The sequence below is a fragment of the Tachypleus tridentatus genome, chromosome 8 (assembly GCF_004210375.1).
Source record: "Tachypleus tridentatus isolate NWPU-2018 chromosome 8, ASM421037v1, whole genome shotgun sequence".
NCBI classification, from domain to species: domain Eukaryota; kingdom Metazoa; phylum Arthropoda; class Merostomata; order Xiphosura; family Limulidae; genus Tachypleus; species Tachypleus tridentatus.
The window spans coordinates 9,178,595-9,196,049 of record NC_134832.1 but is presented as its reverse complement, the minus strand read 5'-3'; the positions used below and the strand labels follow the sequence as shown (position 1 = coordinate 9,196,049).

Sequence of the window (17,455 nt, the reverse complement as noted above, 5' to 3'; positions counted from 1 at the left end):
AGAATTATTAACTGAAAAAGAACTACTTCAAGAATTAAATTGGTAAAATGAGAGGATGTCCACGTGACCATATTTTAAGACTGGATTAGCTCCCACCATTAAAAATCCCTAATTAAAGACATTTCAATGTACCCCACCACCACAGTGGTTCAGCTGTAAGCCTTAGGGTTTACAACGCTATTTAAGATAAAATGCTTGCAATAACAAAGTGATAAACGGTCATTGTAGTTTGTGCTATGTAAACAAGCAAATAAGCTTGTCTAATTCCATCATGCTCTGAGTTTTGATCCTGGAGATATTGATTCAATACATGATTTCTGCCTTTAGGCCTCTAGTTCGTGTAATTAATACAATTTCTAGCTAGCTGTGGCTGTTTGTTCTGGATTTACAACTTAATTTCATAGTCCGCCCACTATGATGGAAAATAACATCACATTTTATTAGAATGCTAACGTTTTATTATAATGTTTACTTATGAATTTTAGGGGAGTTAAGTACTATGGATGTGGAGTTAAAACAGGGATTTATAGTTTGACAAAATAATGTAAACACTATTTTAAGACTAGTTTCTTTACTTTTTTCTAGAGTTGCTAGTCGTAAGTTTGTAAAATACAATATTTGTATTTTGATTCAACTTGTTTCTGTTCTTTTTTGACGATCTCTATTCCCTTTTATAAATTAACAATTTTTAATCATCGTATATATTTGATTGATAATAAATTTTCAACCATTTAAAATCTAATACTGCTATTTCTAAACTTATGGGCTAATTGATGTAGCATATTCCTTAACAAGTAAGTTTACTAATATAACAAAATTATTATATAATTGTTACGTATTAGGATTTATCTCGCTTGAGTCTACATACGTTACGTATTACGATTTCAAATAACCAAAAATTTTAACTTTAATTTAGAAGTTAATTTAATGGCAGTATATATCACATTTACGATAATTGCCAACAAGATTGATACATACAATTTTCTTTATAGCACGAATATTTTTTTTAATACACAAGTAATAACACAATTTATAATAACGGTTATTTCTTATAATGACTTACATACAAGAGTTTTAGAAACTTAAAAACAATACTGAGTCTTCCATGTGGTCTGGAACTGAGTATTTTATTTTATCGACGGTTCACGACAATCGAATAATTCAATGTTGATATCACTACAGTTCGATTAACGTGTAAGGTATCTCTCGTTGCTCACACGTGGTTAATCTCCTGAAGTTATGCGATGTCTTCTTAGAAATAGTAACGTTCGAAGTTAATTCTCTGAAGTTGAACGGTTTGTTATGTTTGAAATCTATAAACGTTCCTAGCTAAACATCTGTAGTTTTCCAATTAATAAGCGTTTACTACAATTGTAGCTTCCGAGGTTTCTAGTATATTGACTGTAGCAAATTAACAATATTAAATTGTTTCCAATCGTGTTGCGATGACTACTTTTTGTGCTCATTAGATGAGATTCTAGAAAATTCAGTTGGCCCAACAATATTAGTATTTATGTAGATGTTTTGTGGATTCTTACCCTCGAAAATCTACAAATATAGAGAACCCGAGGGGACTTTCACAATACATACATTTAATAATATAAGTTACATGAATTTCTAAACATATATTGAACTGAAACAAACACAGATAATAAAATAAATACATAATAAAGAAGATAATAATGCAACGTTTCGATGGATGGAGTCTCAGTGTTTTTCACAGAACCGAAAAAAATTGTAAAACAAAGCTGAAGAGATCAACTGGCTCCAAAACCACACCTTAAGTGATTAAAGGATAATGTTTTGTCTGCAAAGTGGATGTTACGATTATGAAATGCCTTAAAAATCCTGGTAAGGAAGATGGCTGTACCTTCTTGTGATATTAACAAGATAATAATCAAACGATTTGAAGCTAATAAAGGTCATATCTCGAAATTAACGACTGTTTTAATGAAAATGATGAGTAAAAAAAACTTGATCCCCAGTAGTTCACATTAACTGTTAACCTCAAAGTTCCAGTTACATCAATGTAGATCCAACGAACCTTTGTGCCGTTCAAACTGGAACTTAGAAACTGTTGTCCATACACAGTGGAAGATCTGGCGAAGGTTTTTCTTAAATGCGTGGAGTACGCCTGTTTGTTATTTTTGTTTGTTTGCCTGTTTTTTATATTTGTTCTTCTATATCTGTGTGTCACGTCCAGTTTGATTCTCTTAATTTCTCGAAACATTTGTTTGTTTTGTTGTTTTTTTTTTAAATTTCGCACAAAGCTACTCGAGGGCTATCTGTGCTAGCCGTCTCTAATTTAGCAGTGTAAGACTAGAGAGAAGGCAGCTAGTCATCACCACCCACCGCCAACTCTTGGACTACTTTTTTACCAACGAATAGTGGGATTGACCGTCACATTTTCACGCCCCCACGGCTGAAAGGGCGAGCATGTTTAGCGCGACGGGATGCGAACTCGCGACCCTCAGATTACGAGTCGCACGCCTTAACACGCTTGGCCATGCCGGGCCATCTCGAAATAAAAGGAATAGCATTACGATTTTGATGACGGAGGTTTAAGGGTGCCGTAAAGCTTTATAAGTGTTGGTATAATAAGCCTAAATTAAAAATGTTGTGTGGGATCACCTAACCTAGAGCCAAGTGCATAATATTTATCACAAAGTAAAAATATCGATTCACTTTTAAACTTAAATTGTTTCTGAAGTATCCTATTTCCTGTTATATCACAAACCTCTTTAATCAACGGAGACTCTAAATTAATAAATCAACAAATATACATTTCATTTTATACTTTGAGCACATAGACTAACAACATTATTAGGTTATCCTTTTGTTGCTTAGCTACATGACATAAAAGCCATTGTGAGAACATGGTGTAACCAAAACGCACTGAATGTTGTATATCTAACTGATTTTACCTGTAAATATTTTATGAATACGCCTCGAATTCATTTCATGAATGATCTTAGTTTTGATTCGCTCACAAAGGAATTTACCGATGCTTGACTACTCCGACTGCACTTTTCTCTCTCTTTATTGGTCTCGTTGGATTTCGCCAAATGTATTTATTTCGGTTAGTTATGAAATGTAAGGTTAGGGGTTGGGGGTGTTATTACTTTGCCCGTTATTCTTGACGGGCTATACGCTAGTTAATTTGATAAATCAAAGCATTATATTTTCTCACCATTCTTATAGAGAAATGGAGTGGGTTTTGCATCCAGGTAACACTTTAACTTAGATTGACTTTGAGAGTAATGAAACTGTGAAAGACGGCAGTGTTGAAAGTTTCACGGTAACGTATCTGAAAATGGCTTTACGCCTACTATGGCTTAAATAGTACTATCTATTATGTAGGACTTCATTTGTGAAGTGTTTGTTTAGAATGAAACACAAAGCTACATAAAGGGCTATCAGTGCTGTGCCCAATACGGGTATCGAAACCCGGTTTTTAGCGGTATGAGTCCGCAGACATATCGCTGTGCCACTGGAGGACAGGATAAAAGTAGAATGGCGTTCCTTCGTAGACGTAGTGTGAAATATATTTTAGGAAAACCACCTAACGAGTCAACATTTTTTTTTATTTTTGCCTATGGAAAAGTTGCATTGAAATTAGCGTTCATAATGTACATTAATTCAAAATTAAAATCTATACTTTCATGAATATAGGCTTCTTTCTTATGGCATAATAACTGTCATACACGCACGTTATTTCTCTCTAAATTTTGATACTTGGAAAATTTTCACAACTTTCAACTAAATATTTGACAGTATTTTAACAGGATTTTTTTACTGAATAATACTTTACTTTCTTCTGTAGAATATCAAAATATTCAACTAAGTTTACATAAACATTTTGTCTTGATGATGAAAGTTTGTTAACAGTTTACTTTAGAATCGGTCCAGCATGGTCAGGTGGTTAAGGCGCGCGACTCGTAATCCAAGGATCGGGAGCTTGAATCCCCGTCACACCAAACATGCTCGCCCTTTTAGCCGTGAAAGAGTTATAATGTGACGGTCAATCTCGATTCGTCGATAAAATTAGCGACGGCTAGCGCTGGTAGCCCTCGTGTAGCTTTGCGCGAAATTTAAAAACAATCTTTCGAACCCTTGATCAAAAACCCACTTTATAAATATATACAATAATAAATAAAAAAATGAAAACAGAACAAGCACAGTTCTACACTTCTACAGTTTATTTCATTAGCTAATAATGAATAAGTTCTTGTATGTACTGTGATATTTAAACTTGACAATGGATCCTTTTAATTTTCGATGCTTAACTGCAATACAAGCAGTTTAATATTTATAGAAATCACGAACTTTGCTTTTCTCATTTATATTCTTAATATTCATCTTCTTTCCAAATCAGCGCATATATATTTGTTTTAACACAAAGGTACATAATAAGATACCTACGCTGTGTCACCACGAGAAATCGAACTCTTGATTTTAGCGTTGTAAATTCGTAACGTTACCACAATCACACTGGAGGATTCTAAATTAGAGATGCATGTCTAATTAAATTCGCCGTCTTTGTTTGTTTGAAGTTAAAACACAAAACTGCACAATTGGGTGTATCTTCTCCGCCCCCCGCTAGTACAGCGGTATGTCTACGGATTTACAACACTAAAATCAGACGTTCGATTCCCCTCGGTGGGCTCAGCAGATAACCTATCTGGCTTTGCTAGAAGCAAAACACACACACTTCTCTTCTCGGCCAACCGCAGGTATCAAAACCTGGTTTGTAGTGTAACGAATTTATCTTACTACATTTAATTCAGTATCTACGCTTCTTTCGGTACAATTTTCTTTTTTGCCTGAGATATGTATTTTTAACTGTGTATTGCGCAAATTCCGTCTGTTCGCGAAACTTGTAGAGAATTCTTAAGTGACGATCAACAATATACTACGTGCGAATATAATTTTTAACTGTGTATTGCGCAAATTCCGTCTGTTCGCGAAACTTGTAGAGAATTCTTAAGTGAGGATCAACAATATACTACGTGCGAATATAATATTAGTGATTGACAGTACTGCCTTCAGCTTTGGTGAAGGCTCTAGAGTCTTGCGTGTTTTACATAAAAAGTACCTATCCGAGAGAAAATGAAGGAGAATATTATTGCACAGCTACAGTCAGTACGCTATAGGCCTAGAAAGTTACACATGTGATTAATGTATATCAATCGGAAACAACAGAACTTGACCAGGAACGTTAGAGATTTCCGACATAACAAACCGTTCAACTTCAGTGAATTACTTCGTATGCTATTATATCTACAAGGATATTAAATATTTTCATCGGTATGTTTATGGGGCCAATTAAGAAACGACAGCTAGCTACCTTAAGCGAAATGTAATAATATCAACCCGGAATTTTCTCATCGTGAACTTGGATCATCGGTAAAATTATACAGTTTTAGACCGAATATAAAACTCAGTATTGAAAAGTTTGCAAAACAATTTTATATAACAAAACATCACTTATAATATCTATTAGTAATTAACTTTGTCATAAATTGTATTGTTTTTATGTTTGTATATTAAAATATATTTGCGGTAGAAAAGGAAATTGTGTTATTCAATCTGTTGGCAAATAATATAAATTTAGTGTGTGTGTTTTTTTGAGAGCAAAGCCACATCGGGCTATCTGCTGAGTCCCCCGAGGGGAACCGAACCGCTGATTGTAGTGTTGTAAATCTGTAGACATACCGCTGTACTAGCGAGGGGCGGTAGATCTAGTCCATATTAACAGTTCATTAACTACTAAATTCAAATTCAAACTCCGGTCAGTTAAAATAGTAATACGTAACGTACAAAATGCAATAAACCCCTAGCCAGTACAGTGGTAAGTCTACGGATTTACAACGCTAAAATCAGGGGATTCGATTATCCTTTGTGGGCTCAGCAGATAGCTCGATGTGGCTTTACTATAAGAAAACCACAAACATACATTATAAATCGGAGAATCGTCTGAAATAAATTATAATACTTAGCATTAGTTGTGCAACTATGGTAAAAATTTGCCATGAGAGTATGTTTACTGATAAATATCGAAAAATCGTTTTGTTATGAAAGATTAAAAGAAAAAAAACGTTGAAATAACGTCAAATATAATTATATTGCTTCTTTAGGTTGTAAGCTATATTAAGAGGCTTAATTTCATTATCCATCTAGATATTATTTTTATTGTCTTAAATTTTGCGCAAAACTACATAAGGGATAACTACGATATACTAGAAAGAAGTTACCCAGCCAACATCTACTGTCAACTCTTCTCTAATAAAACACTGTATATGACTAGCACTCTCATAACGCGTGTACGGCCCCAAAGTGAGGAGTGCTGATTTGCGGCAACAGAACACGACTCTTGAACCCTCGGTTTCATAGTCCAAGGCCACACCCATCTTCTGAGCGATTCTATTCAGTATACATGTGTGTGTGTGTGTGTTTTACAGTTATCCTAATTTGACTTTACATACTTTATATAAATAAAATAAACTTTCTTAATAACTTATTGAAGGTTCACGACGAGCTAATTAATTCTTTGTCGATAGAGGTACGATTTATTTAACGAGGAGCTAGCTAGCTCCTTCCTTATCACACGCGAGTTTTTCACAAAGTTATACAATGTCTTCGTAGAAATACTGACGTTTGAAGTTAATCCCCCGAAAGTTAAACGGTGTATATATATAATGTTAGAAATCTATAAAAATTCGTGGTCATATATCTGTAGTTCGCCGATTAATAAGCGTTAATAACAAATTATAGCTTCCAAAGCCTGTATTATATTGACTGTAACAGACCAACAATATTCTATTACTATCTTACTGTAGCCAGCTTTTATACTCATTAGGCTAAGTTCTCAAAAATACACTTGACAAAAATACTTGGAGATACGCTGGGGTTTTCGTAAGTTATGTATTATTGATTTTTACTTTCGACAATCTTCTACAAATTAGAGAACAGACGCGACTTGCGCAATACACATTTAACAATATACGTTACATGCATTACTAAATATATATTGAACTTAAAAAAAACTTTAAATGTATAAGAGTAAATTCATTATACTACCCAATCTATATAGTGAGTGTTTTTTGTACCAAAGTACATGTCTAATTTGGTAACAGTATTTCATCAATCAGCAATATAAGAAATAATATTTGATTATTCTACTATTGCAATGTACGTAGTCGGCTTATTTTGTGGTTCATTGATTGTTTCTTCCTACTTCGTTTATGGTCTCTTGACTGTTTATATATATACCATACTGTTTTCTTATTATGATTTCATTATTAGAATCGTACTCCACAACATATTCAAGTGTTCGTTTCTTTCTGATCTCTCTCAGTCCAGAGGGATAAAAGGAAGTCTGTAATAGAAATAGATCAATATTCCACTTGAAAAGTTAGTTTTGTTTTGTGTGTAAGGTTTCCTATCAAGAAAGTGAAGTGATTAAAGAACGAGACGGACAAACAAGATTAGCACCATGACTGAGTAGCTATCGGGGGACTACTGATATCACGTGATTATTTCCCAGGTTTTAGTAACTTCAAGAATGGTCATGTAGAAGTAGTAATAGTAACAAAAACATCAATATATTTGACCACTATTTTTTAAAATAAATCCAATATGTAATTCAAAACAATTATTTCTGAGATGAGAGTGATAAATTATATTTAATTGTCAGCTTCATTGATATTTAAATGAAATGTTTTCTAAATTTTGCTCACGTAATGTTCATGAAAAAACAATCATATGTTTTAACTTCACTTTAGATCGTTTCGTATAGTTGTATCTCAAAAGATAAAAGGTATGATATTAGTGATAAGTTTGTTACTTATTATAGACAAAGAACCCGTAAAAAAGTAAGTAACGATCAAAATTGAAGGTAACAATAATGAAATATTATACTTAAAGTATGGGATTAACTTAGACTTAGAAAAAATGCTTTATTTTCTATTAGATGCTGAAAAATAGAGCAGGTAGATAGGTATATTTCACTTTTTTTTTTGCTTCTTCGAAAAAAGAGTTGGTAGGCGGGGTATTTTTAATGCAGATACATATTTTATGATATAAATACAATTGTGGTATACGAAGTTGTACTAGACGATAAGCACTATCTAAAAAGTCTATAAAGTTGGTCTAAATAAGACCAGTGCTTCTCAACCTTTTCTAGTATCACCTTTGTAAGTTTTTCACAACAGTTCACTCACCCTAGTTCATTAACAGACAAAAAGTACTAAAATAAAATGCAAAATTATTTATTATGACCTAAATATATGCCAAAATAAAACACGAATGAATACAACATAATAAATGAAAATAATAACATTTTTGCTCTTGAATATGTTTTATAATTCATAATAATATTAATTCATCTTGCCATTCACTCCATTCACCCGGATTCTGATCTCATTAATCCTTAGGTGAAATATTCATCTAGTTAAAAAAGTACTGATTTATACACATGGTCAATACATAACTAAAATGTAAAAAAGAAAGAAACTATTTGGGTTGGTTTAGATTAAATTAGGTAAAATAAATAATAATATAATAAAACAATTTCAGGAGGTACACACACAAGCACCACGTTCGGGCACCAAATGGTGCAATTTATTATAGCGCAAGTAGTAGCTAGGAACAGTTCATAATGTAATCAAACAATAACATATAAGAATAAATATAGTTACACTGTTACTAGCTTAAAGCTACTTCAGATATACAAATATGGTTATATGTTACAATTTGAAGTAATTCCAAAAATAAAAAAGTAATTTAGATTTGTTTCGATTTTTCTTGGTTACGTCATCGGCCAAACTGGTCAACCTTGTATAGAATAACAGATTAAATACAAATGCTTACTGAAAGAGTTTGAATTGCATTTAGGAGGTTTTATTACTTACGAAAATAATACTGGGTTTTTTGAAATAAAGAACACTAATTTAACCTTAACTGATAAAAACAAAGACTCGATATATTCTGGAGAAATTTTTGTTTAAAAATACTTTACTAAATTACCAAATATTTGTACAAAAACACATGTACCGTTTACTGAAAGACTGCTAAATTCTGTGAAGATACACATACTACATTAAAAGTTAGTCGTATCTAACCTATAATAATTACAAAGAAGTCAGTCAATCAACTAACCAATAGCTCCCCAGTGGTACAGCGGTATGTCTGTGGACTCACAGCACTAGAAACCGGATTTCGATACCCATGGTGGCCACAGCACAGATCCATTATGTAGCTTTGTTCTTAATTCCAAAGAAATAAACAGCTAACCAATAGAAAATATGTTTTCTTATTACCCCCACCTTTAATGAAAATAAAAAATAATCGATGGGTGTTTTTATTAGGGTCGGTCTATGGGAGAAACTTTGATTAAACTTCAGTGTCGGGGATTGTTACGTAAGATCAGTCGGAAATCGAGAACAAATGTTCTTTTTTCTCTAGCCCTTATGTAAACTGAAACTGAAAACGTTTTAAAACTATTTAGTTTGTATTAAGAGATTTTAGATCTACTGTTATAGATTACTTTAAAAAACATTGGCTGGTTAAAATTATTACTTTACTTCTTTATACTACTTAATTGTTCCAGTTGCTTTAAGATAGTTTCGTTTGTCTTCTTTTTTTTCATCAATATATTTGTATTGAAAAACTTTTAGTTTTCTCCCTGACTATACAAGAATCATTGTTTCTAATTTCTTTTTGAGAAACGTGTTATATTAAATCATACACCCCACGCCACTACACATATTAGTGAAGACTCTTAATTATTTTTCGTTCCTATATTAACTTTAGTAGTATTTTGTTTATATTTTTTAAAGAATATCCTGATGATAATATGACGAAACACGAAAAGAAAGATATCGTTTGATTTAATACATACCTCAAAATGATACAAAGTCAAGCTTGAATTCCAGTCGCAATGGTAATCAATAAATGATTGTGCGAATCTGAGAAATCGTGTGAGATGGAAATGGGCGTAATATGGCCTAGCGCGTAAGGCGTACGACTCGTAATCCGAGGGTCGCGGGTTCGCACCCGCGTCGCGCCAAACATGCTCGCATTCCCAGCCGTGGGGGCGTTATAATGTGACGGTCAATCCCACTATTCGTTGGTAAAAGAGTAGCCCAAGAGTTGGCGGTGGGTGGTGATGACTAGCTGCCTTCCCTCTAGTCTTACACTGCTAAATTAGGGACGGCTAGCACAAATAGCCCTCGAGTAGCTTTGTGCGAAATTCAAAAACAAAGAGATGGAAATGATAAATACTAATTATTATTATTATTCTGTTTAGCGCAGTTCTTACTGTAATGAACTGGAATAATGAAATTAATGTTTTTTTTATTTTTCTTCGTTTTCCACTTCTCAACGCCATATTCAAGAGTTCCAGTTATCTATATATATATTTCTAGGTTTTTGTTTCTCTTTCCTATAATAAAAGCGTGCAGAGCAGGAACCACCAGTCAGCCTATTTCACACAAGCAGAGTTATAATTTCAATCGAGTACTGTTATTTTTTTCAAGATGGTTGATAATTTAGAATAAATCGTCTATGATTAGAAAATAATGTCACTTTTGAATTTTAAAATGTGCAGTATTGATAACTGCCATTTTCAGCTTGTGTCGCAGTCAAGGAATGTATCAGATCAGTTCTGTTCCGACACATTTTCTACAGTTCGTTGTGTCTTTTTACATAAGATTAATTACATTTTGTAAAACCCTTTTCACATATATAGTGATGTGGCCACGGAGATGCAAGCCGTGGTGCTACGGGTGACATGTTTAGCACCTATATATTTCTTTAAGATGACTTCATTAAGATCTAATATCATACAGATGCTACAATAGCTTGTGGTTAGAGTAATGGAACGGCCCTCTCTAGTAAGAATACTTGTATAAAATTGGTATTAAAGGACGTTGAATCAAAATTAAAATATTTAAAAGAAAAAAGCCTTCTATATTATTCAAAGAAACAAATAAACTCGCACCAAAGAACATTAAAATCACAGGATTCGAAACATCGCCTATTCAAAGTTACGGCTTCATCCGCAAAGTGAGGGTTATAATTATGAAAGAGAATCTCTAATTCAAACAACAACTACAGTAAAGCTAAATACATATCCTAGTATCAGCAAGAAGACAATAAACAACGACATGAAGTTGATGATGCTCTCACACTTCTACTCATACCTGAAAGTTAATGCGAGTTTTCAGAACTGAAAAAAAACATGAAATGACAGAATCACCATTCAACCAAACATATCTGATAAGTTTCTACTCTGGAGGCCCTCTAAAAAGTTTATCAAAACGAACGAGTAATATTATTACTATACAAAATTATTTTGACCTCTGACAATAACTTCATCTTTACCTGAAAATTTAGGAGTTCTATTGAATTTAATTGCACCTCTACTAATCACATATATTTAATTGTACAAATGATTAAAGTCAGAAATAACAAAATCTCATGACTCGGTGCACTTGTTAAATCTAACAAAAAGTGTATCTGTACATTATAGCGCAATCACAAGCAGTATTTTAATGTAGATGTCAGTGAAGCTTGAAGTAATCCGAATAAAGTTTTAACAAAAATAAGTTGTTTTAAAGTACCCAGTTAAGTTGCGAATGTGTAATCTTGGACAACTTTAACAATAACATTTATATGAAACTTACATTATAATTTATAACATTGTAATATTCAGTGATCTTTAAAACCCATAAAGTTTTTAAAATATTTAATACACAATCAAACTTTAATTCCAGCGTGTACTTACATTTCTACGTATTTCGGCAAATACACAATCAAACTAATTACAGTTTGTACTTACATTTCTACATACTTCGGCAAACACACAATCAAACTTTAATTACAGCTTGTACTTAAATTTCTACGTACTTCGGCAAACTTTCATCACGATTATTCGTAATGAATTCAAAAGTAGTCATATTAAGCATATATAAAGGAAGATGAATATTTCTTTTGCTTAGACATTGACTGAGAAGTGCAAAACGACAACACACTTTTATACAGATTGTTATTATTCAAGTATATTACTAAAACTTAAAACGTAATTACACATGTTTCAGATGTCTGCGAATTGTTCTGAGAAATTCAATGAAGTTAAAAATCATAAATTGAATGAATATTCTGTATAAAAAACATACTTAAAAAGCAATTCTATAAAGACAGGTAAAAAACGATGTGTACGTAACCTAGCTAGTTATAGTGATATAGAAAGCTTTGATGCTACAAAATATGTTGTGACAAGAAAATCAAAACATTAAAACTTTCTATATCACTTATAATGCAAAAATAGCGCATGGTCCGTTTCACACATACATATATTTCAGTATCTATTCTGTGAAAGAAAGGTCTGGTCGCACCAAACATGCTCGCCCTTTCAGCCGTGAAAGCATTATAATGTAACGGTCAATCCCACGGTGGGTGGTGATGACTAAATTAGGGACGGCTAGAGCAGATAGCGCTCGATTAACTTTGCGCGAAATTCAAAATAACAAACAAACAAACAAGGAAGGAAGAAAAAAAGAATGGGGAATCCGGCTGTAGAATACCTGTGAAAGAAGTACAGCAATAAGATTCATTATTTTTTCTGCACGTTTTTCTGAAAAAGTCACTTACTTACTTTCTACTTGGATGAAGTCGTTCGCTCTTTTGACTCACTCCATAAATAAGTACATAACGGTCAAGGCGGTTTTGTAATTATAAAAGCTTTGATTTATTTCAGCCAGTAATATAAATAGTCATTCTTCATATTCAGACATTTTTAAGGTAGTTTTAAATGGCGAGTTTCATGACCGCCATTTTGTTTCTTCACGATCTCTACCGTTCTTAATGATAAGGTTCAGTGCCTGCGTATTACGTAACTCCTTCTAACTTGTTAGTTGCATCGATTTTTTAAATGCTACCAATCGAATCGTCTCTGCCACGAGGTTTGCAGAGAAGTAAATTTTCACCACGCTCCTTGGTGAATCCGAGATTTTTCTAAAACACTTTCTCACAAACTGTTGGACTCACCGACTTTTAATTGTGTAAAACAAATCATCTCGGCCATTTAGAAAACACAGATATTTCACGAAAACTCTTTTATAAGTATTCTCTGAAAGCATGTTTGGTGTGATAGAGATTCGAACGCACGACCCTAAGATTACGAGTCGAGCACTCAACCGTCTGACCATGCTGCGTTTAATAGAGGAAGAGCATTAGTAAGATGACAGTGATATGCCGTTTTATAATGTAACAATAATTTCCACTATCTATTCGTTGATAAAAAGAGTAGCCCAAGAGTTGGCGGTGGATGGGGATAACTAGCTGTTTTGGAAACGGCTAGGACAGACAGCCCTCGCATAGCTTTGCACGAAATTTGACAAACAAACAAACAAATTATCTATTAAAATTCTGAATAATTACCCTCATATTTCACAGTATAAACTCCAATAGATAAATATTGCAATCCGAATTTTATTTCCTTTTCTGATATATGAAAATTAAATGCATCACATCAATAAACGTTTATATTAGATAAGAAAAGCTAGGTACACTTTTTTGAGGGCTTGTAACATTAAAATTCTGGATTTCATAACTGAAATAAGTACACAAATAACCTTTGTTCAGCTATATGCAAGACAAAAACAAAATTCATATGCAAAAACGGCTTGTTTGGGTTGAGAAAATATTTTACATATAAGAGCGAACAACGTTTCGACCTTCTTCGGTCATCGTCAGGTTCACAAAGAAAGACGTAACTGACCGGAAGCTGACCACATGTTTGAAAGGGGTTGTGTAACTGAGTGTCGGAATGTAGAGGGCGGTATTAGATGTTTGAATATATAAATTATTTATTTTATTATATTAATATAGGTATAAAAACGTTCCTTTATATTGGTTTATTTTGGGTTTAAGTTGTTGTATAAGTCACCTTCACACGTTTTTGAACACTGCAAGTCAAATAAACACAACATAACCATAGAAAACACTCAAATACTAAATAAAGAAACAAACATAAACAAACGCAAACTTAAAGAAGCCTTACTTATACAACAACTTAAACCCAAAATAAACCAATATAAAGGAACGCCTTTATACCTATATTAATATAATAAAATAAATAATTTATATATTCAAACATCTAATACCGCCCTCTACATTCCGACACTCAATTACACAACCCCTTTCAAACATGTGGTCAGCTTCCGGTCAATTAATTCTCTCTTTGTGAACCTGACGATGACCGAAGAAGGTCGAAACGTTGTTCGCTCTTCTATGTAAAATATTTTTTCAACCCAAACGAGCCGTTTTTGCATATAAATTTCTCAACAAGTGGGTTTCTCGACATCACTGAAAAACAAAATTCGCTTTAAGTGTAAGATATAGAAACAGTTTGGAATTATAATGAATTGTTTAAATTGTAATTGCCATTATAAAGTTATTACAATACCTACGCTTGTTTCTCTAGAGTTTTCTTTCTTTGGATGTGATGTTTGTCTTGGTTGGGTATTGCCCAATCCCTGCGCCTGTTCTCCAAATTTATAAAACGTTCTTGAAAATGAGAATTGAAAATATTGTTTATGAAAATGTACTAGAATATTGTTGAAGCGTAAAGAAAATCTTATGAATCCGATAAAAAACGGCTAGCCGAGAGACAATAAAAGAGAATATTATTTGGCTGCTACAGTCAATGTGCTATAAAACTAGAAAGCTATAATTGTGATTAATGTCTATTTTTAATCAGAAGACTACATAATTTGGCCAGGAAAATTGTAGTTTTCAAACATTACAAACCGTTCAACTTCAATAAATTATTTTAGGAATTATCATTTCTACGAGAACATTAAATATTTTTTGCTGGAAGAAGTCAGCTTGTACCCGGTGTGAGGCCAGCCAAGAAAAAGGCAGCGTTAGTTTGGCGAGGCTTACCAATAACAACTCGGAATAAATTTGCTTGTTGTGGATCCGGACCATCGATAGAAAATGTATTTTTAAACTGGATATAAGACTTAGTATAGTTTGTAAGTTTGTCATTCTGTTGTATATAAACCATCGATCGTAATAACTTTTAGTAATAGCCGTTATTATAAATTGTATTGTTTTCTACGTTTGTATATTAAAATATATTTGTGTTAAAAAAGGAAAGAGTGTCTGTTAATCTTGTTGAAAAATAACATAAATATAATACATATTAATATTTAATAAACTTCCAAATTCAAATTTCCGGTTATTTGAAATTATGATACGTTAACATATGTAATATAATAAATCAGAAACTCGTCCGAAATAAATTGAAATAAGTAAGAAGGTTCATCCAATTAAATTATAAATACAAATTTATGAGTGTTTATAACTTAATACGTGCACACACAAACACACACATTAATACATGTATAACTAGCTAACATGTGACTTTAGTCGAAAGCGACCCATTTCAACGGAATATTCAACAAACCTTGATATATTTTACTTCACGTTTTTCAAACTGAAGAACATTATCGAATATTCATAATCATATGTAAATAAGGCTTCCCAACGAAATGAGAGTTGTACTTCGCACCTGCAATATCTAATGACTCTTTGATGACGAGTTTGGGATATCTCGTTGTCAGATCAAACGTCTCATGACTTTTGGTGTGGTCATTAAAGCATCATTAGCCACTTTTAGCATTGCACGACCTCACTTTAGTTTTGATTGTGTAGTTGATTCTAATAAAAGGATCGATTGTGATTAAGTTCAAATTGCATTTAAGAATGGGTTATATATTTCGCTTACAAATACTCATAATTATACACTTATAATTTAATTGTATGCCTTGAAACAGTTTTATTATAATTGAAAATGTATATAATTTTAATTTAAAGTTTGAATCAGTAACAAATCTATATTGTCTCAGAGTGTTTTCATTAACGTACGTTATTGAATAAAGGATAAATATTCCTGTTGGAATTCTCATACATTAACGTTAAACACTTGATAGTTTTAAACTGGCACTTTAAACTTTTAATTTTTCAGATAATCAAAAAAGAAGAGAGTAGTAAGATAGCTGTGGCCTACACAATTATTGTTATATTTATATTATCGTTAAAATTATCAAAATGACAATTATATTAGCTTGAGTCATATCAACAATGCTAGATATATAACGTTGAACCATGTTAGCAATGCTAGTTATATTAGCTTTAGGTCATGTTAACAATACTAGTTATATAAGCTTTGAATCATGTTAACGATGCTTAGAGTAATTGAAATCGATTATGTATGAATCAACAGCAAAGCTCAAATCAGCAGTACCCGAAAAGATTATATTCTTGTTGTCTACTTTAACTAAGAACTTTATATTGGATACTGAATATAAAATCTCAGATTTTAGCGTAATAACTATTGAATTTTGTCGTTGAACCACGTTCTCTGTATTTATAATTTCATTGGATGCGGCAAAACAATTTATTACCAGGCAAATACAAAAAATGTGTGCCTTTTAACATCAGTCTTCAGTCACATGCTATATAATTGCATTGAAACTTATATAAAAGACTAGAAAAAGAAAATGGACTTTTTGTTACACATAGTTTGATAACTGAGTTGCGTAATATTGTCATTCCTGACATTTAATTTAAATTAATACGAAAGTAGGCGTAACGTTTTCAAGTTTATTGTATCACACTTTTATTATATCGATTAGGCGAAAAAATAAACAAACAACGTGCTAGTTTTCAATTATAAAATTAAAACACGGTATTTTTAGACTTATTGATGTTAAACATAAGAGATTAGTCAGATTTTATAGTTCTATTATGATAAGTCATGTCAAATAAGATTAGAATAACTTGAACTAATCATATGTAACTCACAAGAATGATTATGTCTGCTATCATTTAAATATATTTGCTAAATATATACAATACAAAATTAAAGTCTAATTGGATATTTAAAAATAACTTATTTCCATTAAAATTATATCTGTTTTAACTTCAACTTCAATAACATAAACAACAACACCTTTTGTGATAGTACTGTAATGTAAATGAGCAAAAATAAATTTTCCTTCTACTATTCTAATATGTTATTTTCTCATTTCTTACTTGTTATGTATCCAGTCAAATTTATATATAGGTACTGATCATCATATCATGTTACACCAGTAAAAAGTGTAAGAAGTAGGTTTAATGAAATATATTAGTTTTGAACTATGAAATAAAAGCAAGAAGTCATTATTATTTCATGAGTAATTCTTAAATATGTGATGACGCTTTAACATAAGAATAACCAGTAATGGCCATAAGTCATTATTGTATGGGTACCAGGGTGTCTCTTGTTAGTCGTTAACATGTGCTTGGAGTCTTTTACTAATAAGCGCTTTAAATCTCTTACCTCAGATGAGCTGTAAATATTTAACGAGCCACTGACATGTGTTTCGAGCCTCTTGACTAA

General features: G+C 32.3%; 1 protein-coding gene across 1 annotated transcript in view; it reads right to left on the bottom strand.

Moving 5' to 3' along the window:
* LOC143223866 (protein amalgam-like) overlaps positions 1-17,455 on the bottom strand; it is a 124,528-nt gene that overhangs the window by 32,940 nt on the left and 74,133 nt on the right. The gene's annotated exons all lie outside the window — the stretch shown is intronic.